Genomic DNA, 17,488 nt, shown 5'->3' with positions numbered 1-17,488 from the left:
CCAGCAGGATGAGGGTTCCCTGCACAGTAGGTGCTCAATGAAGGGGTGTGTGTGCAACGGCCCCAGGGCCTCCCCCAGCCAAGCTGGTTCAGTGAGAAGGAGGGGCGGGTGCGGGCAGCACGTGGGACCCCACAGTGGGCGTGTCCAAATGCCACCCTCTGCGAGGTCACTCACGTGGGTGAGCCATCTCTTAGGCCCCGTGTGCCCAGAACTGTGCAGGGGACACGGGTAATTGGTCCCACCGCCCGTTCCCATTTTTATGTCCCCTCCCCGTCCCGAGACCGCTGGCTGCCCTGCTGCCCAGCCAGGGCACTCCTGAGCGGACGGGGCCCTGGCTGGCATCAGCGGCACCTGAGGGCCACCCCAGGAACTGTGGTTCAGGCAGGCCAAGGTCAGGGACGGTGTGCTGGGCTTTTCTGTGTCTCTGCCCAAGGGCCCGACCAGACGAGCCCCAGAGAGAATGCTGAGTGTGAGATGTGCCGCCCACCTGCCCTAGCACTGCCGGTGCCATAAACCAGGCTGGTGGTGCCTGGGCGCCAGCGGTGATGAACTGCAACGGGTGGGGGGCAGCTGGGCCCCTGGACGCTGCTCGGGGGCCTCCTCGTCGGCCGGGGGCCCGGCACACAGAAGAGACACGAGAAATGTCTCGGGCATGGAAGTGAGTACAGATTCCTTCCAAATCGCAAAGGCTACCGTTTATCAAGTGTTCTGCCTATATCACCTTGTTTAAAACCCGGACTGGGAGAATTCCCTGGCAGTCCCATGGTTAGGACTCTGCACTTTCATTGCTGAGAACCCGGGTTCAGTCCTTGGTTGGGGAACTAAGATCCCACAAGCTGAGCAGCGAGGCCAATAATAATAATAATAAGTAATAAAACTGGGACTGGAATGAAGGAATTTGTAACAGCAGAAAAGCCGTTCACGTGGTAGGCAGGGGACACTGGAGGGGCACGCGGGGCTGCAGAACACTGCGTGCGGAAGGGTCCCATGGAGTATAACCCCAGAGGCATGAGAAACGCACAGAATTCCCGGTGACGGGAGGGTGGGCCCCCCCGACTGCGACCCAGGGTCGGCGGGTGGGGGGTGGCAGCGGCTTGGGCCTGGAGCTCTGGGAACATGAACTTCTGAGTTCACACGCTTCTGTTTTGTCTTTTTTTTTTTCAAACAATGAATGCATGTTATTATTTTTTTAAAGGATATGACTTTTGGCAAAGTTGCCAGTGAATCAGTGCCCAGGGTGGGGGGTTGTGGGCCTGGCAGGCCCTCCGGGGTAGGCGACTTCAGACTGGGGAACACGTGTGCGCACAGGCATTAATTCAGGAGGCAAAGACCTGACCCTCCGAGCTGCCTGCCAGCTACCCCAGGCCTTGGCAGTCAGCAGCCATTCATTCATTCATTCACTGATTCATTCACAGATATTTATGACGTGTCTGCCGTGAGTCTCCGGGCCTCTGTGGTAGGCCTGGCGCTGTGGCCTGGGGCCGGGCTGGGGTGCACAGGCCCCTGCCTGCCTCCTGCCGTGTGCCCCCTGCATCCCCGCCCCTTGGCCCCTGTACGGCGTCACCTGCGGCCACGGGAGCCCACCCCCCACCCCCCCCACCCCCCCCACCCCCAAGCCGGCAGGCACCCAAGATGGAACTTCGGTCTCTGAGAGAGACACGGGCATGAGCTGGTTACTGCCTTTTCAGCAAACATAATTCCTTTTTATTAGAAAATTAAAGGCTGGGGCCAGCTTGCCAAAAGCCAGAAGAGCTGAAACGTGCTTTCCTAAGATATGCAGCATCTAATGAAACAGATTTGCTTGTCTGCCTCCTTTCCCACCATCACCTCCCCTGGGCCCACCCTCCCTGCAGTCCCACCCCTTCCACGGCTTGGCCTGGGCCCCGCAGGTCCAGCACCTGGGCACGGGCGGGCTCGCCTCTGGCCCCTGGCACAGGGCAGGAGCCCCACTCCCCAGGTGCCAGCCTTTTGAGAATTATCTCGGGGATTCTCTTGCTTTCCTGAGATGCAAAGGCGCCCGTGGCCTCCGCTAAGCTGAGGGTGTCTGGAGGGAAAGGCAGGAACAATAAAGGACTGGGCTCCTGAGAAAGGAGCTCGTCCATCTGGAGACCCGGGAGTGGCAGCTCCAGACAGCAGGAGGAAGCCAGGGCAGAGTCGAGGAGAGGAGAGGACTGTCCCTCGCTGCCACACAAAAAGCCACCCAGGGAGTTCTCTCTTACTGAAAAGTCCTTGATTCTTCCCTTTCTGCCGCAGAACTCTTATTAATGGGGCAATGGAGGGGCCCGGGGGATGGTCCTCCCGCACAGAAAGGTGGCCGCGCCGCCCCACGAGTCTTTAGAGCTGGGAACTAGGGAACTCCAGGATCGGGTTTTTCTTCCACTAATCTCCCTTCCTCTTTCCTTTTCTTTTTTCTCTGCCGGTCAGAGGTTACCTCCCTGGTTTACAGGGAACCTCAGAGCTGGGTGGAGGAAGCTGGGAGTGACGTGTGTGTGAGCGCGTGTGCGTGCGCACGTGAGAACTCGCGCACGCGCGTGTGCACGTGAGAACTCGCGCACGCGCATGTGCGCCTGTGTGTGTGTGTGTGAGCGCGCGTGTGTGCGCAGGCGTGTGCGCTGAATGCAAAACTGGTGACCACACTCTTGGGGTGCCAACGGGGGTGGGAGTAGGGGGCGGGGTGTCTGTCTCAGGTATGTCTGCCCCCGGCCCCCTCCCCACACATCCCCACCCCTCCCCACTCTGCTCCCTGTTCAAGGGCAAATCCATCCCCTCACTCCCTCCTTGAGTAACAAAAGGCAGATGGAGTCCCCTTCCACCTGCTCTGACTGAAGCCTCTGCGGTGGCATGTCTAGCAGAACCGCTTTGTTCTGGGGAAAACCAAGACGGAGGTCTGTCCCAGGGCCCGCCAGGGTGGGGGTCAGAAAGGAACACGAAAAGCAGCAGCAGCGTCCCACAGGTCCGCGCCGCCTGGACCTCTTGCCTGAGACGCGTGGTCCAGGAAAGCACCACCAAAAGGGCTCTGGTCAGCAGAGTCCGGTCGGATCCCAGCCTAGTGACCACGTTTGCCCCGTGGCCTGGGGCAAATTCTTTCGCTCTGTGCGCCTGGCTTGCTGGCCTTTCATGACCACCATAGGAAGCCCCTGGCACACTGCCAGGCCTCTCCCCCGACCTGGCCAGCTCTGGGGCTGATGGGAGGAGCCACTTTCCCATGGGGGGGGGGGAAGAAACAGGAGTGACAGTGGTACCAGTTCCCCAGGGGTGGCTGTGCGGGGTCCAGAGCCTCTGGGAGGTTTCAGAGGAAGAGGGCATGTCCCTGACCCTGGTAGCCAGGGTTTCTCTGGGTGGAGGAGGCGCTGGGATCCCTGGCCAGGGTCCTCCCAAAAGGAGGCCATGGCAACAGCTAGGGGCAGGCAGGGGCCCTGGCCCAGGTGCCAAAGATCTGCATTCCGTGTATGCACCACTGCCCGCAACGTCGAGGCCCCAAGGCTCCAGGGGGGCACCAAGCCTGAGGCCGCAGCACGGGGCCTGGCCCACGCAGGTGAGCAACCCCCATGTGCTCTGCAGCACTGATGCCCGGGCCACGTGCTTAGAAGGGGATTCAGCCTGGCCTCTGAATCCCTGCGGGGGGGCGGGGGGGGAGGCTGCAGCATCAGGAGGCTCCCTTCCCCCTTGGTGGTGAGGTGAGTCAGCCCGCCAGCTCGGGGGAGGCGCTGCCCTGTCTGGGCCCAAGGTGAGGAGGTCAGCTCAGCAGCAGACCGGCTGGCTGGGCTGGCGCCCGGGACCCAGCCCACAGGCAGCCTCTGGGGCTCCAGGCCCCCAACCCGAGGGAGGATGGGGCCCAGCTCAGGGCAGGTGGTGGCTTAAGCCTCAAAATCCCCAAGCAAGGGGAGGCCAGTGGGGGGCGGCTGGAGGTCAGGGGAGGGGGCAGGCGCAGGACGGTCTGGGGCTGAGACAGGGCAGCGCGCCCGCCCAGCTCTGCAGGTGGAGGGGCCCCAGGCCCGGCCCCCTGCTGCCTGGTTCTGTCTGCACCCGCATCCCCACCCCGAAAACACCCCCGTCTTCGCTTCCCCGGCGCCCAGGGCTGGCCTGTCCTTTCCCGTCCATCTCTGGCCCCTCACCCTTGGAAGGCAGCCATAGCCCACCCACCCGCCACCAAAGGTGGGCTGTGCGCTCCTAGAGCCAGGGCTCCAGTGAGCCTTGCCGCGCGCAGTTCTCATCGTAATGGTTTTCCAGGGTGCGCAGAGGACACAGCGCCCTCCGCCCTCACCCCGGACGGCCCCACTGTCCCTTGTCGTAGCCTGTGCCCCGGGTGCAGGGCCCCCAACACAGGCGTGTCTGGGTGCCAGGAAAACACCCCTAGCACCAACCCGGCACGCTAACAGCCCCACCTGAGAACACCCACAAACCCCACTTCCCAGATGGGGAAGACTGAGACCCCCCAGGGGCCCCCTGCATCCCCGAACCTCAGAGCCGCTCCCCGCCTGCAGCCTGAGGAGGCCTGCTGGAGCCCACCCTTCTCCCCATTTCCTGCTGCCCCTGGGGTCCTCTGTCCCCTCCAGCAGACAGGCCCCCCCGGCCCCATGGGGCGGCAGGGACCACCCAGGCAGAGAGAGCGGGAGAGTGAGCGAATGTGTGTGTGTGTGTGTGCGGTGACCCAGCCCACCGGACGCTCCGCCCAGCTGACCGCAGCTGGGAAAACAGGCTCCTCAGCCCCCGCTGCCCGCCCCGCCCCCTGCCCAGCCCAGCCCAGCCCAGCCCAGCCGGCCAGCGCCTCACCGGGCCCTGAACCAGGAACTGGGCCCACGGCCATGGTCGCCTCAGCCTGAGCCATAACCCCCGGCCGCCCCCCGGTACCCTGGCTGAGAAGCCCCCAACACAGGCTGCCCCGGATCCACACCTGCTTCAGGCCAGCCCCCTCCAGCTCTCGACCTTTCCCCAAACTGTGAGGGGTGAAGGGTCCGTCCCTTAACTGCAGTGTCCCCACAACTGCCCGAGACCCCCATCTCCCTGAACCGCAGCCCTCCACCCCATGCCCGCCGCCAGCATGCGGGGCGTGGGGCGCCCCCTTAACTCCCTCCTTCCGGGGTGGGGGGCTCCCTGCCCTCTCCCACCCCACCAGGTGCGGGGCCTCTGCCGGCCCCGCGCTCCCGAGGCGGGATCACTGAGGCTGAAATTTCAATTAAGGACGAGAAATAATTACTCCGGGGCTCCAGGCCAGGCCAGCTCAAATGGTGACAGTCCTCAAAATCTGCTTCCCTGGAGTCGGGGGGAGGTGGCCCGGGACCCCGAGGTCAGCCTGGGCCCGAGCAGGCACCTGGCCTTCCCCCACTTTTGGCCTTGAACCCCGCAACCCTTCCGCTGAACCGAGACCAACCTCAGGGCTGCTCAAAAGTAGGGGGTGCTGGGGGGCTCGAGAGGGTGGGAGCTCCTGTCAGGGGGGCTGGGGAGTGAGCCTCTGATGGCTCCCGGGAAGCTGCATCAAGGGAAATTAACCATTCAGCCTCTGCCTGTTCCTGCAGTGAGCCCCGAGGTGGCCAGGGTCCCACAGGCTGGGGCTGGGGACCCCAGGAGCAGGACCAGAAGGCTCCGGCCTCCCTCGGGGAGGGGTGGGCCTAGGCAGGAACCGCCCCTCCAGGCCTTGGGCCCACCCCACAAAGCAAGGGTCACAGGTGGGGTTGTTCGTGGGCCCCCAAGGCCATCCCCCGTCTACGCCTCAAGAAGCATTCACAGCCAGCCTTAACTACGCCACCCTCATCTCCAGAAAACTCCCTCTCCAGACACGTCCCCGCTCTGAGAATGACCCATTTCCTCTCCAGAAACCCTCTGTTTAATCCAGAATGTTCCATCTCCAGAAATGTTCCATCTTATTTCCAGAAATATCCTTTCTCATCTTCAAATATAACCCATCTCCAGAAATGCCAACGCTCTCTAAAAAGGCTCCATCTTAGCTCCAAAAATGCTCCATTTCCAGAAATATCACACCCCATCTCCAGAGATGTTTCATTTCAGCTTCCAAAATACCTCAAATCCAGAAGTGCCCTATTTTATGTCCAGAAATACTCCAGCATCATCTTCAAAAACATTCCACATTTCCAGAAGTACCATAGTTTGTCTCTAGAAATAGTCCATTTCCAAAGATGTTTCGCCTCTAACAATGTTTGGAATCCAGAAAGGCCTCATCTTCACCCCAGAAAATGACCTCTAGTTCCAAAAATGCCCCCATTTCACCTTCCATCTTCATGCCCCTCCTCCAGAAAAACTTTGCATCGTCTCTAGAAACGTCCTCATCCTATCTCCAGAAACGCCATGTCTCATTTCTAAAAACACTCCATTGCTGGAAATATTCCGTCTGCATCTGGAAACGCTCACGGTGTGTCCACAAGGGTCTCCCCCTCTGGCCCAGATGCTGCAGAAACTCAGGAACCCACTTCCTTCTCCCGGGGATCTCTCGGCCACCTGCAGGGCCTGCTCATATCCCAGGAGCAAGGATAAAGAGGTGGGCTGGCAGGTGTTGAGGTCCCTGGAAGCGGGGAGCACGGACCCTCCCGGGTCTGACCCGGGGACAGGGGCAGTGAGGGGCCCGGGTGGGAAGGTCTGGCCCAGGAAGGGTGGGCGGGGCCTTGGCACACCCCCCACCACCACCACCACAAATGCGTCCACTGGCCCCGGTGCCCGCACTCACAGCCCCCCCTCCCACCCCTCAGAACCACACACGCGTGCAACCCCACCCGGGCAAGCGCACAGAACACACGTCCCCACCCTCCTCCACGCTCCCTGCCTCTCTGGGCAGGTCTGGGGACCCCGAGGGGCAGAAGGCCACTGCTGGGGCCCTCCAACCAGACAGGGTGGCCTCAATAACTGCTGTGTGTCATCGGGGGAAATTCACGGCCCGGGACTCTGGGCTCAGAAGGGAGATTAGGGTGTGCATTCCTGACCTGCTCGCATACCTACTAGGATGGGGCTCCAGAGCAGCCCTGCTGCTTCCGGGCCACTGGAAATGACAGCAAGTTCCTCTCTGGGTGGAACTGAAACTCCACGAAGTCACCTCTGCCCACATGGCCTGGCACTGCTGTCTGGAGTTGCGAAGCCTGTGTCCCACCGAGACTTGCACAAGGAGATGCCCCCCTCCCTGTCCCCAGACAGCGTGGAGAGGTAAGGGGTCAGCTGTTCTGCAGGAAGGGGCCTGGAGACACCTGGGTGGAGAGCGGGCGTGTGCCGGCACGTGCAGATACACAGGCAGGCATGCAGTACACCTCCAGGCCCTGGACCCGCAGCCGGGAAGGGAGGAGGTGGCCCGTCCGCACCAGGTCTGTCCCTCAGACCTCAGGGCGGCCGTTCTTAGAGCCTCCAGGTGGGCAGGAGGGGAAGGGGGCCCGATCCACGGTCTCCGCTCCTGGTGGCATCCGTTAGCTCTGGTCTGCTCCCACGGGAGGATAATTACCATTTATTAGGCCTCCCGATTTAGACTCAGCCTCAATTAACTGGAACCTCCCGAGCCCCCTTTTCTGATCCTTTGGGGCCAAGGGCAGACACGACACACCTTCAAGGTGCCCTTCAATTTCCCTCGGCGTGGGCCCCTTTGTCTGCCACCACACTGGCCAGCTCCTGCCCAGAAAGGGGGCTTCCACATCTGTCCCCCTCAATCTCTCTCGTCCCAGAGAGTCATCCTCTCTCCATGGAGACCTCCCGCTCTGGGAATTCACGTCCCCACTCAAAGAACGTGAGAGAGAAAAGCCGAATCTGAATGGACCGTGGTCTCGGGGGCCAGGACGGAGAGCAGGGGGTGAGGCCTCGCGTGGGACGGCGGGCGGGGTGTCCCCCGGGCTCTCAGCTCCGGGGCCGCAGACTTTCTGGAGGCGTCTGCATTGGTATTCTCCGTCCCTCACAGCCCAAATTACACCGACTCTCCCGGGACCCTTTCATTGCACGTTGTCGCTTCAGCAAAAGGTTATGTGCGAGAACATCAAAATCCTTCCCACATATTAACCAAAAGAGCGTTTTTTTAAATGCACAGGGAAAACGCGGCCAATTTTACAGTATCTGAGATGAGAACGGGTGTTGGACTGGGTGGCACCCGGCAGTCCCTCACCTCTCTGCACCCTCTTCCCTCTATCAGAGAGGCCGGGAGGGTGGATGTGAGGCTGGACCGAGCAGTCGCAGTCACGGTCACATGTGGAACCAGCAGAGCCCGGCTGGGGGCAGTGTCCAGGTGCTGCCCAGAAGGCGTGAGGGCAGGAGAGCTCGGCAATGCTCCCCAGGCACCCCGGGCCCCTTCCCACACCTCTTCTCTTCCCCACGCAGCCCCCTCCTTCCTTTTATTTTATTTACTTTTGGCTGGAGAATTTCTTCAAGACCCAGTTTGAATCGGTTCCTCAGTTGTGACATTTTACAGATGAGCGTCAAAGACGTAATCTGCCCAAGATCAGCAAAGGCTGGGGTGCCGAAAGCTGGGGTGCCGGGATGGAAACTCAGGCGTCAGTAAGCTCGGGGGTGGGGGGGAGACTAGACTGAGCAGGGACTGCAGAGGCCCAGGGGGTGGGCAGCCTGATCCCGGCTCTGCCTGCAGTGCTAGGACCTGCCAGGTGTAAGAGAAGCAAAAAGTGGGAATTCTATGTGAAACCTGATATTTCTTAAACCCTGTGCGGGCCACACAGCGCCCACCCGGAGGCATCATCAGTGCGCAACCTCTGGCCTGAGGTCTCCCGCCCAGTCCCTGGCCCCTCCTGGGAGGGTGGGGTCTGCTCAGACAAGGGAGCCAAGGGCAGACACGACCGAAGTTTCTCCCCCGAGTGAAGTGGGCGAGTGGGAGGGGGCAGGACTGCAGAACGTGTTTTCATTCTCTAGGAGATGGCTCGGGTGCTCTTCTGTCAGACGGAGGTGATGGCCGAAGCCCCCAACGCGAGAGGCTCAGAGGGACCCGTAGGATGGGGCGGGGAAGGAGGAGGAAGTCCCAGAGGTCAGCCCCCTTCACCGGCAGGGTCTCTGCCCTATTGGCCATCCCCGCTGCTCAGGCTACAAGAAACCCCAAGATAACTGGAGCCCCGGGCAGGTGCGGAGACACCTGGGAGGGGCCGCCCCTGCCTCGCGTCACAGCAGGTGATGCCCTGCGTGGCTGGCCTCCCCCAGTCACCGCAATGCGAGCCACGATGCCAGCTCCCCTTGCCCCCTCCCCAGACAGAGGGATGGTGTGGGAAGGCCTGCCCTGCCTGGGACGCCGCCAGCCCTGGGTCACCCCAGCTGAGCGTCTTACTGTCCCCGAGGACCTTGACCCACAGGTGCCTGACTCCTCCAAGCCTCAGTTTTTCCATCTGTAAAATGGGGACAACAGGAGACTTTCCTTCACAGGGGGTCTGAAGACAGGAAATAAGTGCTGGGGGGGGGGGCCCAGCAGCAGGGGGTCTTGCAGAGAGGATGCTCTGAACAGTAGGACTCCAGGTACCAGTCCTCTGCCCCCTGCCATCCCCACCGCCCCCCGTCCTGCCCCATCCCCACCGCCCCTCCTCCTGCCCTCTCTGGGTGTCCTTCCTCTCCATGCTGAGCTTCCTTCTGGGGAATTACAATCTGCTGGGCTTTAATTACTGGTCCCCGTGGCCCGCCATCTCTCTCCCCAGCCAAGATGTCATAATCCCTCTGGCTGGGGGCTGGGCTCAGTTGCAGGCCCCGCAGGCCCCTGCCTCGCCCTGGAGTGGTGCCCCAGGTCTGAGTTCTGTCCAGTCCACGTGCCACCAATTACAATCAGAGGAGGCGGGCGTTCTCAGGGAGCAAACTCAGGCCCTGAAGGGTCACGCTGCCCCACCGGGTCCTCCCACTTCTCCCTCGTCAGCCCCAGTGCACCCACCTCCAAGCCGCAGCTCCAGCCACGCTCCCCGCCCAGAGCACCCTTCTTTTCCCACTGCCTTCACAGCAGTGATGGCCCAGACTCCATTCAGCCTCCACCCCTGCCTCTACCTCTCCTGCTCCCACCGTCTGACCTCCAGAGCCCTGCAGGTTCTCTCCCGCCTCCAGGCTTGCTGTAAGGTGTGCCCGTGCCCTTCTTCCTCTGGCAGGCCCACCCTGGCTCCCCTGGGACAGGGCCAGGGTGCTGTCAGCAAACATCTGAAGGAAATGAGCCTGACCTATGACCCCGGTGCCCATCAGATGCCCGCCCCGCCCGGCTGTGCACACAGGGGGACGGGGCAGGCTGGCGCTCAGGTGGGTCCCGGCAGCCCCGGGTGTGCCCTCTGCTCCCACAGCCTCACCTCCAAGACGGCGAACAGGGCTGGGGACAGTGCAGATGTGCATGAGGCTGGTAGACTGAGGTTCAAGGCTGGACACAGAGACCCCTGAGGAACAGCCACTTAACCAGGAGGCTGCAAACTGCGGCCTGGGGTCTCAATCTGGCCACAGGCGAGTTGCCGGATTAGGCGACAACGTACCCTAACCAGAAGACGTCACATAAACACCTAAGTACCAGTTCCTAAGAAGGCGGGTAACGGCACCTGGGCCACATCCCCAAATGCCACCCAGCAGAGCTGAGCTGCTGCCCCCCATGAGGACCAAGCGGCCCCCCTACCCTCGGTAGATTTGCCTGCTGGCCCTGCAGGTCCTGCAGGTTGGAGGGCCCTGCGCTGTGCAGACACGAGCTCATCCCGGGTCACTCCTGGGCCACACGCCTTTGTGTAAGCAGGATACTGTGGGAGGAGGGAGGAGGCATCTCTGGCCCTGGGAAAGGCAAGAAGGCCAATACCGCGTGGGTCAAGGTGCTCCTGGAAGGTGGCACCCTGCAGGGCCGGGCGGGCAGGGTCTCTGCCTGCTTCAGTGCGAAGGGCTTTTCGTGGGAGAAGCCAACATCTGCCTGTCTCTCTCCCAGCGCTGCCCTTGGGAATGGTCAGAGGACCTTTCTGGTCCCATCGACGCCTCTAGTTCCTCATGACACCATTTCTGGCCCCAGAACCCTCCCCTGGGTCAAGCTCCCCCTAGGAATGTGGGATCTGGTCCAGCAGGTACATCCCCTCCCTTTTTCCACTCTACCTTTGATAATGTAGTTTCAGGTGGGCCCAGTGAACTCCTTAGTCCCCTGGAGGCTCCTACCGAGACGACAGCCACCTCAACCCCAGAATGTCCCCCGGAAGCACTGAAGGAGTAACAGCGCATCTCCCTCCCAGAAGCCAGCAAGCCCAGGGCCCCTGCCGCGGCAACGCACAGGTGCCCTGGCTGGACAGATGCGCAGGCAAACGCTTAACGAGCCTCTCTGTGCGTCCGGATGCAACCGGGCCCTTGAACAAACTTGACCTGGTTTTCCTTACCTTCCCGACAGTCCAGTCAGGAAAAAGCTATGCTCCCCACAGCACAAAGGGCCAACTGAGGCTGGAGGAAGCATGAAAGGCCCATGCTCGTGGCCGGTGCCGAGTGCGTGCAGTGCAAGGGGCAGCGCAGTGGGCCACCTTCTGGACAGTCGGGTCCCCACAAATGGGAGGTGAGCCAGTTCACCCGAGCGCCTCCCAGTTACAGACCGCGACAACACCTGATTCTGGGATGCAGGCTGAGGGTCTCCTGGCTTCTTGTTATTACGGCTACTTGTTCCATGACTGCAGGGCTCACAGGGCTGACTGGGGGCCAGACAACCAGGCTAGGCAGAGTGTGACCTGGCCCAGACTTCTCCAGAAAGGTCTTGGTGGCAATGGACCCAGGAGTGTGGTTCCTCGGTGGCCAGCGGTTCCTGGCCAGGCCCTGCCCAGGCTGGTGAGCACAACACGATTGAGACTGGAGCTGCTCCGGGCTGGCGAGCCATCTGCTCCCCACGTGAGCGGGCACCACAGCCCTACACCCCATGCAGCTCGGACCTCAGAGCCGAACAACCTCAGGAGTGCTGTGAGCATGACAAGGCGTGCCCTTGGGCACCCCAGCTTCCCAGGGGTCCTGCAGAGGGAGGACCCCTCATCGTGGGAGTCTGGGGGCAGGTGGGAGCTAGAAAGGGGGTCTGGGCCGCCCCAACCTCTGACTCCGTGACCTCAAGCATGCCAATTCGCTATAAAACTGGAACCACAAACGCTGACTCGCAGGATGTGTGCAAACAGGCCCAGTGCCCTGCGTATGAGTGGGCATCTATGGGGTCTGGTGGCTGCCACCCCGACACCCAGGCACACACCCAAGCACAAAGACACAGCACAGAAATGCCCAAATGCCCACACTCAAGGGAGGGTGGCTCTTAACCTCGACCTCCTGGATGGAGCTGTTTGTACCTCAGAGAACATACCTGGGAGTGGGGTGCCTTCAAAACTCAAAGGAGAAGCTCAAATCTACCGTGGGCACATACCCCCAACACCTCGCCACCTGCCCCCACCTCCAGGTCCGCTCCACTATGGGGGCCGGGTCTTGAGCTGGCCCTGCCCTGCAGTGGAACCCCGCCCCATCCTACATCTCTGGCCGCAACCCCATCCTCTCTCCGGCTGGGGGATGTGAGCAGAAATGGCTCAATCAGGATATAATCGTTTTTAATTAACGTGCAGATCATTTCACAGGCTGATCTCCTTGGAGACCAGAGGGAAGACGGTCTTTTAAGATTTTCTTTTGCCTCCCCCCACCTCCCCCTCCCAGTCGAAGGCCGCCCCCCTTCACCCCCCCCAGCCGCAACCTTGAAAGCAGCACAAAAGCCTGGTGCCTAGATCCCTCTTGGGGCCATTAGGAGGAAAGTGTGTGCTCGCACACAGATAAACACGCACGTGCCCAAGCTCCAGGGCACGCTCTCCCCCTGGAAATGCGCGAATGGGATCAGAGAGCCACAGACACGGTACACGTGGGGACACACACAGATTCACACACACACACACAGGTATGCACGCACGCACACGCACCCAAGAATGTACAAACGGCCCGAGGCACACAGGCATGGGCACACACACCCAGGCTGGCAGGCACGCCGACCCCCAAGAATACACAAACAGGATCAGACACACAGACATATGCACATGCAAGCACATGGGAAAGCATCCAAGCCCAGAGACACCACAGAAAGGCCCAAATACCCACACTCGTGGGAGGGCTGCGCACAGGGGGGATAGAAGGCCCCTGTCCTGCAGTGGGGAGTCCGAGCCACAATCGCCTAGCCCCCACATGCACCCCGGCCCTGACCTCGGACCTGAGGGGGCCCTGCCGCCTGCGCCACAGGGACCCACGAACAGAGAAGCCACCGCCCAGGTCTTGCCTCCCTGCCACCCACCTGGTCTGGGTCCTCCTGATCTCCAGAGCCCCCTGAACAGCTGTCCCACTCTGCCCTGAGCGAGCCCACCCCAAGGTCCAGCCTTTCCGGGCCATGCAGGTCTGGCCAGCCCCCGCCCGCACTGGGAGCCATGCCCCCAGCCGCTCCTCTGGGTGCCCAGTGAGGCTGGGGGCCGGGGGCTTCCTCTCTCCTTTTTTCACTTTAAACAGGTCCTTTCCTTCCCCATTTTCTGCCTCTACCCCCTTTCTAATCCCTTTTTCTCCGTGTGCCTTTGCTCCCAGCCTTCCTTCCCTGTCTCCTCCTTCTTCCCCTCCCTCTTTCCCCTTCCTCCCCAGGGGCCTCCTGGGGTCAAGCTGAGCCAGAGGGAGTGGGTGAGATGTCGCTGGTCCTTCCCCACTGCCCCGCAGTGGCCGTCTGTGCCAATACCCACTCCCAGCCACTGAAAAGACCCAGAGCTAGGTCTCCAGATAGGTATACGGAGGCCTGGGGGAAGGGGCATGACCACTGGGGTCCTCTGACATCTGCAGTCCCACCGTCTCTCTGCACCTGCTTTGGGTCCTCGGCTTTTCCTCCTGGAAAATGGGATGGCAAGGAGGAAGGGGGAGCCGTGTGGAGGGGCCACAGGGAATCCACAGCTGGCCAGTGGCAGGCTGGTACCTTGGGTGGCCCCAGGTACCGTGGACATCGTGGCCACAGCCAGTGTGCATGGCACACACGGGCTGAGCAGCCTGTCTGGTGCTCCAGCTGCCAACACGATAGGCCAGCCAGGTGCCTCTCCTCTCTTGTGGTCTCAGTGCCCCCATCTGTGAAATGGTCAAGGTCAGCCTAAAAGACCCCTAGGGACTCTTCCCAGATGCAGAAACCAAAAGGCAGGTCAGTAGCCCATTCTTGGCCGCTACAAGGCCCAGCGGCTGTGACCCTGGAATTCACTTCCCCTCTCTGGGCTCACGTTTCCTCCTGTGTCAAAGGAAGGAGGTCAGACAGGTGATTCATTGCCAAGGCTCTTTCGGCTCTGAGAGAAGGTTCTAGATAGTGGGGAGGAAGGAGAAGAGTGTTCCACTTATCAGGGAAAAAACGAGGAGCCCGTTTCTCCCGCTGCAGGTGCGAGCCGTGTCATTTTGAGGAAATCATTTTAAACGTCAAAAAAAGCTCTCCACACAAATAAATCCACTACCTCATTCATCAGGGGCATCCAGAACGTGGAACAAAAGGGGAATATTAAGTAAACGGTGGCGCATCCATCCAATTGGAAAAGCCTGAAGACATTAACTGCGCTGTTTATGAAGAGTTGGTTACAAAACAGGAAAAGGCTCCCGTTAGCGCCAACGAAGTGCAGGATATACGTCTGAACATAAAGAATGCCGACAAGTCTCTAAAAAACAAACCAACCACCAAGTCAAGAAGACCGTGGAGAAAGACCACAAAATATTAACATTGTCACAGCCCACTGAGGCTGTCTGTAACCTTTTTTATTTTTCTCTATTTTTCTATTAACCATATTTTAAGATATATACATTGAAAATATCGTTTAAAAAAAAAACAAGGACTGAATGCCTCCAATTGAGAAACTTTCCCCTACCGTTCATTTATTCATTCATTCATGACTAATGCATTCACCCCTGTGTCCATCGGCCAAAGCCCACTGCTCATGATGGCCAGGCTGGGCTCTCACTTACAGGAAAGGGAAACCAGTGGGGGAGGGAAGACGCGCCCCCCTACCTCGCCCCTACCCCAGGATCTACACCAGGGGCCTGTGCTGTATCTGGCCCTCGGGTGAGCAGAAATCGATCCTGCCAGGTCCTGCCTTCCTGCAGCCTCGGCAGGCCTGCCCTCAGCTGCCAGGGCCTCACAGTCTAGCCTATGGGTCAGAAACCCACGCTTAACGGCGGGGAATGGGGACTGGGGGAACGCGTCCACCCCACGTCCACGGCAACAGCCCCAAGGCAGTAGGCATAACCCCTTTTCCCTTGAGGCCACACAGCTGCTATCTGGCTGCGGGCACCTTCTCTGGGCTCAGATTCCCACCTCCCCAGGGTCCCTGAGTAAGGCACCACCCCACCAGGCGGGAGCACAGCACGTCAAAGGTCCACACTGCGGCCTGCCAGGTTGGGGCTGACAGGTTTCCCGGGAGGGTTAACTCTTCCCACACCTGGACGGAGCCAGAGAACAGCTGCCCCCCTCCCGCAGGAACGCCTTCTTAAGTACAAGGATTTCCTTCACCTGACCGGGTTTGCTGGGCCCAACCCTCGGGAGAAAAAGGGGAGAGCCCCCCTTAGCGCCCTGCGCCGCTGCCTGGAACCCAACGAAGGCAGATTTCCACGGACTCTCCTTCACCCCCGCTCCCATTCCAACTAGCCCCGACCCCTTTCACCCCTCCCCTCCGCCCCCAAGGAGCAAAGGAATCCGAGCGCTTAGCTGACCCTGCGGCCGCCACTTTGAGTCGAGCCCCCCTTCAGGACTGCGGTCCCCAGAAATTCTCCGGGCCAGCGCTCCCTTCGCAGGGCCCAGGCGGGAAAGGAGAAGTTCCCACCCCTCTTCTCCCCTCCCCCAGCCCCTAGGGGAGGGGCGAGGGTCCGGATCTCCGGGTCAAGGAGCAGCGTCTGCCGTGGATCGCAGGAGACACACACTCCGTCACACACACACACACCCCCACACACACCCACACCACCCTCGGGATCACCTCTGAAGCCCGCATTGTACAGGAGGGGAGGAGGCTGGTGGTGGGGGGCCTCGACGTGCCTGGAGTCACCAGCCAATCACCCAGCCCGAGAGAGGCTGGAACCCACGACCCGGGCCCCGAACCCAAGCCTCGGGCCTCCACTGCGCACCCCACCCCGCCCGACCCATCCGACGTCAACATCTCTAACCCAAACAAGCCCCTCCCCCTAAGGAGTCTCCCTCCCCCTTTCCCTGGCCAGGGTCAGCAGCCCCCGGAGAGACCGAGCTTCGACCCCCCCCCCACCTCCCCCCGCAACCGCACAGGCGCGAGGTTTCATTGTCAACCTGGCCACTGGGGCGCGCGCGAGGCGGCGGTGCAGGGCAGGGGAGCTATCGCGGCCAGTGGGGAGGGGTCTCCAGGGGAAGTGTTTAGAGCAGCTCCTCTCGCTCTGTCCAGATCCGGAAGCCGCCGGGGGAGAAGGAAGGCGGGGGCGGGGAGAGCGCGACCTCCGCGCTCGCGGGCTGCAAGGAGGGGCCGCGGCGGCCGCAGGAAGCGCCCGAGGCGTCGGGGGCGCCGAGTCCCCCGGGAGGCTGCGCTCTCGGGAAGTTTCCCACCAGTGGCCCGGAGCAGGACTGGGCGCGCAGACACCCCTCCCCGCCTGACCAGCTCCCGGGCGCAGATTGCGAACTTGAGCAAACTCCTTCCTTCCCCGCGTCCCTCCCCTCCCGTCCGCGGCCACCAGCCCCGCCATCTCAGACCCCAGCCTTAGGCCAGTGGCGCTGTCGCCAAGACCCCTCACCTATGTATGGTGGAGAAAAGGGAAGGGAAGAATCCCCAGCACAACCAAACTGCGGCCAAAAAAAAGAAAAAAGAAATTCCTTTTGAGCCCGATTTCCTCAACCGGTGTGGAAAACCCCAAACAGGCAGATCTGCAACTCTAGGCAAGATCGCGGCGCGGCGGGAGGGGTGCCGGGGGCGGGAGGCGACCCCCGCCGGCAGCCCCGAGAGCCCTCGCGCCCGGATCGGCCCCCCGAAGACACAAAGCTCCGCCGCCAACAATACCTGCGGGTTCCTCCTGGGTCTCCCGGGCGCCAGCGCTGCGCGTCTCGCCGCCTCCCTTCCCCGCGCCGCCTCTCCTCCTCCTCAGCTCGCGCGCGCTCTCTCTTCGTCTCTTCCAGAACGCGGCGGCCGGATGAGATCCTTGGGAGAAAAAAATGTGAGCGCTCGCACGGTTCCTTTCTCTCCGCCCGCCGCTCGCGGCGGCCCGGGGCTCGCTCCTTTCTCCCTCGCGCTCCCTCGCGCGCCGCGCCTCTAGCGCCCCGCGTTTCCTTCTCAGCATACCCTGCGAGCGCCCTCAGTAGCCATTATTCACGGGCCACCGGGGGCAGGAGGTACAGACAGCCCAGTGGCCGCATCCACTCGGCGAGCGCGATGCGGGCGCGGGGCGCGCGCGGGGAGGGGCGCGCGATGAGGGGGCTTGGCTGCGCGCAGCCCGCGCCCCAGACGCGGGGGAGGGGAGGAGGCGGAGGGGGCAGGGAAGGAGGAGGCGGGGGAGGAGCGGGAGCTGGTGAGGCGAGCGGGAGGAGGGGGCGCCGGGGAGACGCTCCCGCGGCTCTCACCGCAGGGGCTCGGGG

The 17,488-nt window shown here is 61.8% G+C and overlaps 1 protein-coding gene across 5 annotated transcripts in view; it reads right to left on the bottom strand.

The window, feature by feature from the left end:
* Positions 1–17,488, bottom strand: part of RAI1 (retinoic acid induced 1) — a 104,135-nt gene that overhangs the window by 52,052 nt on the left and 34,595 nt on the right. For 3 of the 5 annotated variants that reach the window (XM_022560883.3, XM_022560879.3, XM_089900190.1), the window contains exon 2: positions 16,917–17,054. The exons of 1 other annotated variant lie outside the window; for it this stretch is intronic. The gene's annotated coding sequence lies outside the window, so the exon portion shown is untranslated. Of the gene's footprint in view, positions 1–16,916; positions 17,402–17,488 lie in introns of those variants that run through there. One more of the 5 variants, XM_089900191.1, reaches the window with a different exon arrangement.

This window comes from Delphinapterus leucas, chromosome 19, assembly GCF_059928025.1.
Source record: "Delphinapterus leucas isolate spDelLeu-1000000601 "Yukka" chromosome 19, BTC_Dleu_Yukka2, whole genome shotgun sequence".
In the NCBI taxonomy this organism is placed as follows: domain Eukaryota; kingdom Metazoa; phylum Chordata; class Mammalia; order Artiodactyla; family Monodontidae; genus Delphinapterus; species Delphinapterus leucas.
The sequence above is the reverse complement of the archived record's forward strand: the minus strand, read 5'-3'. Positions and strand labels throughout refer to the sequence as shown.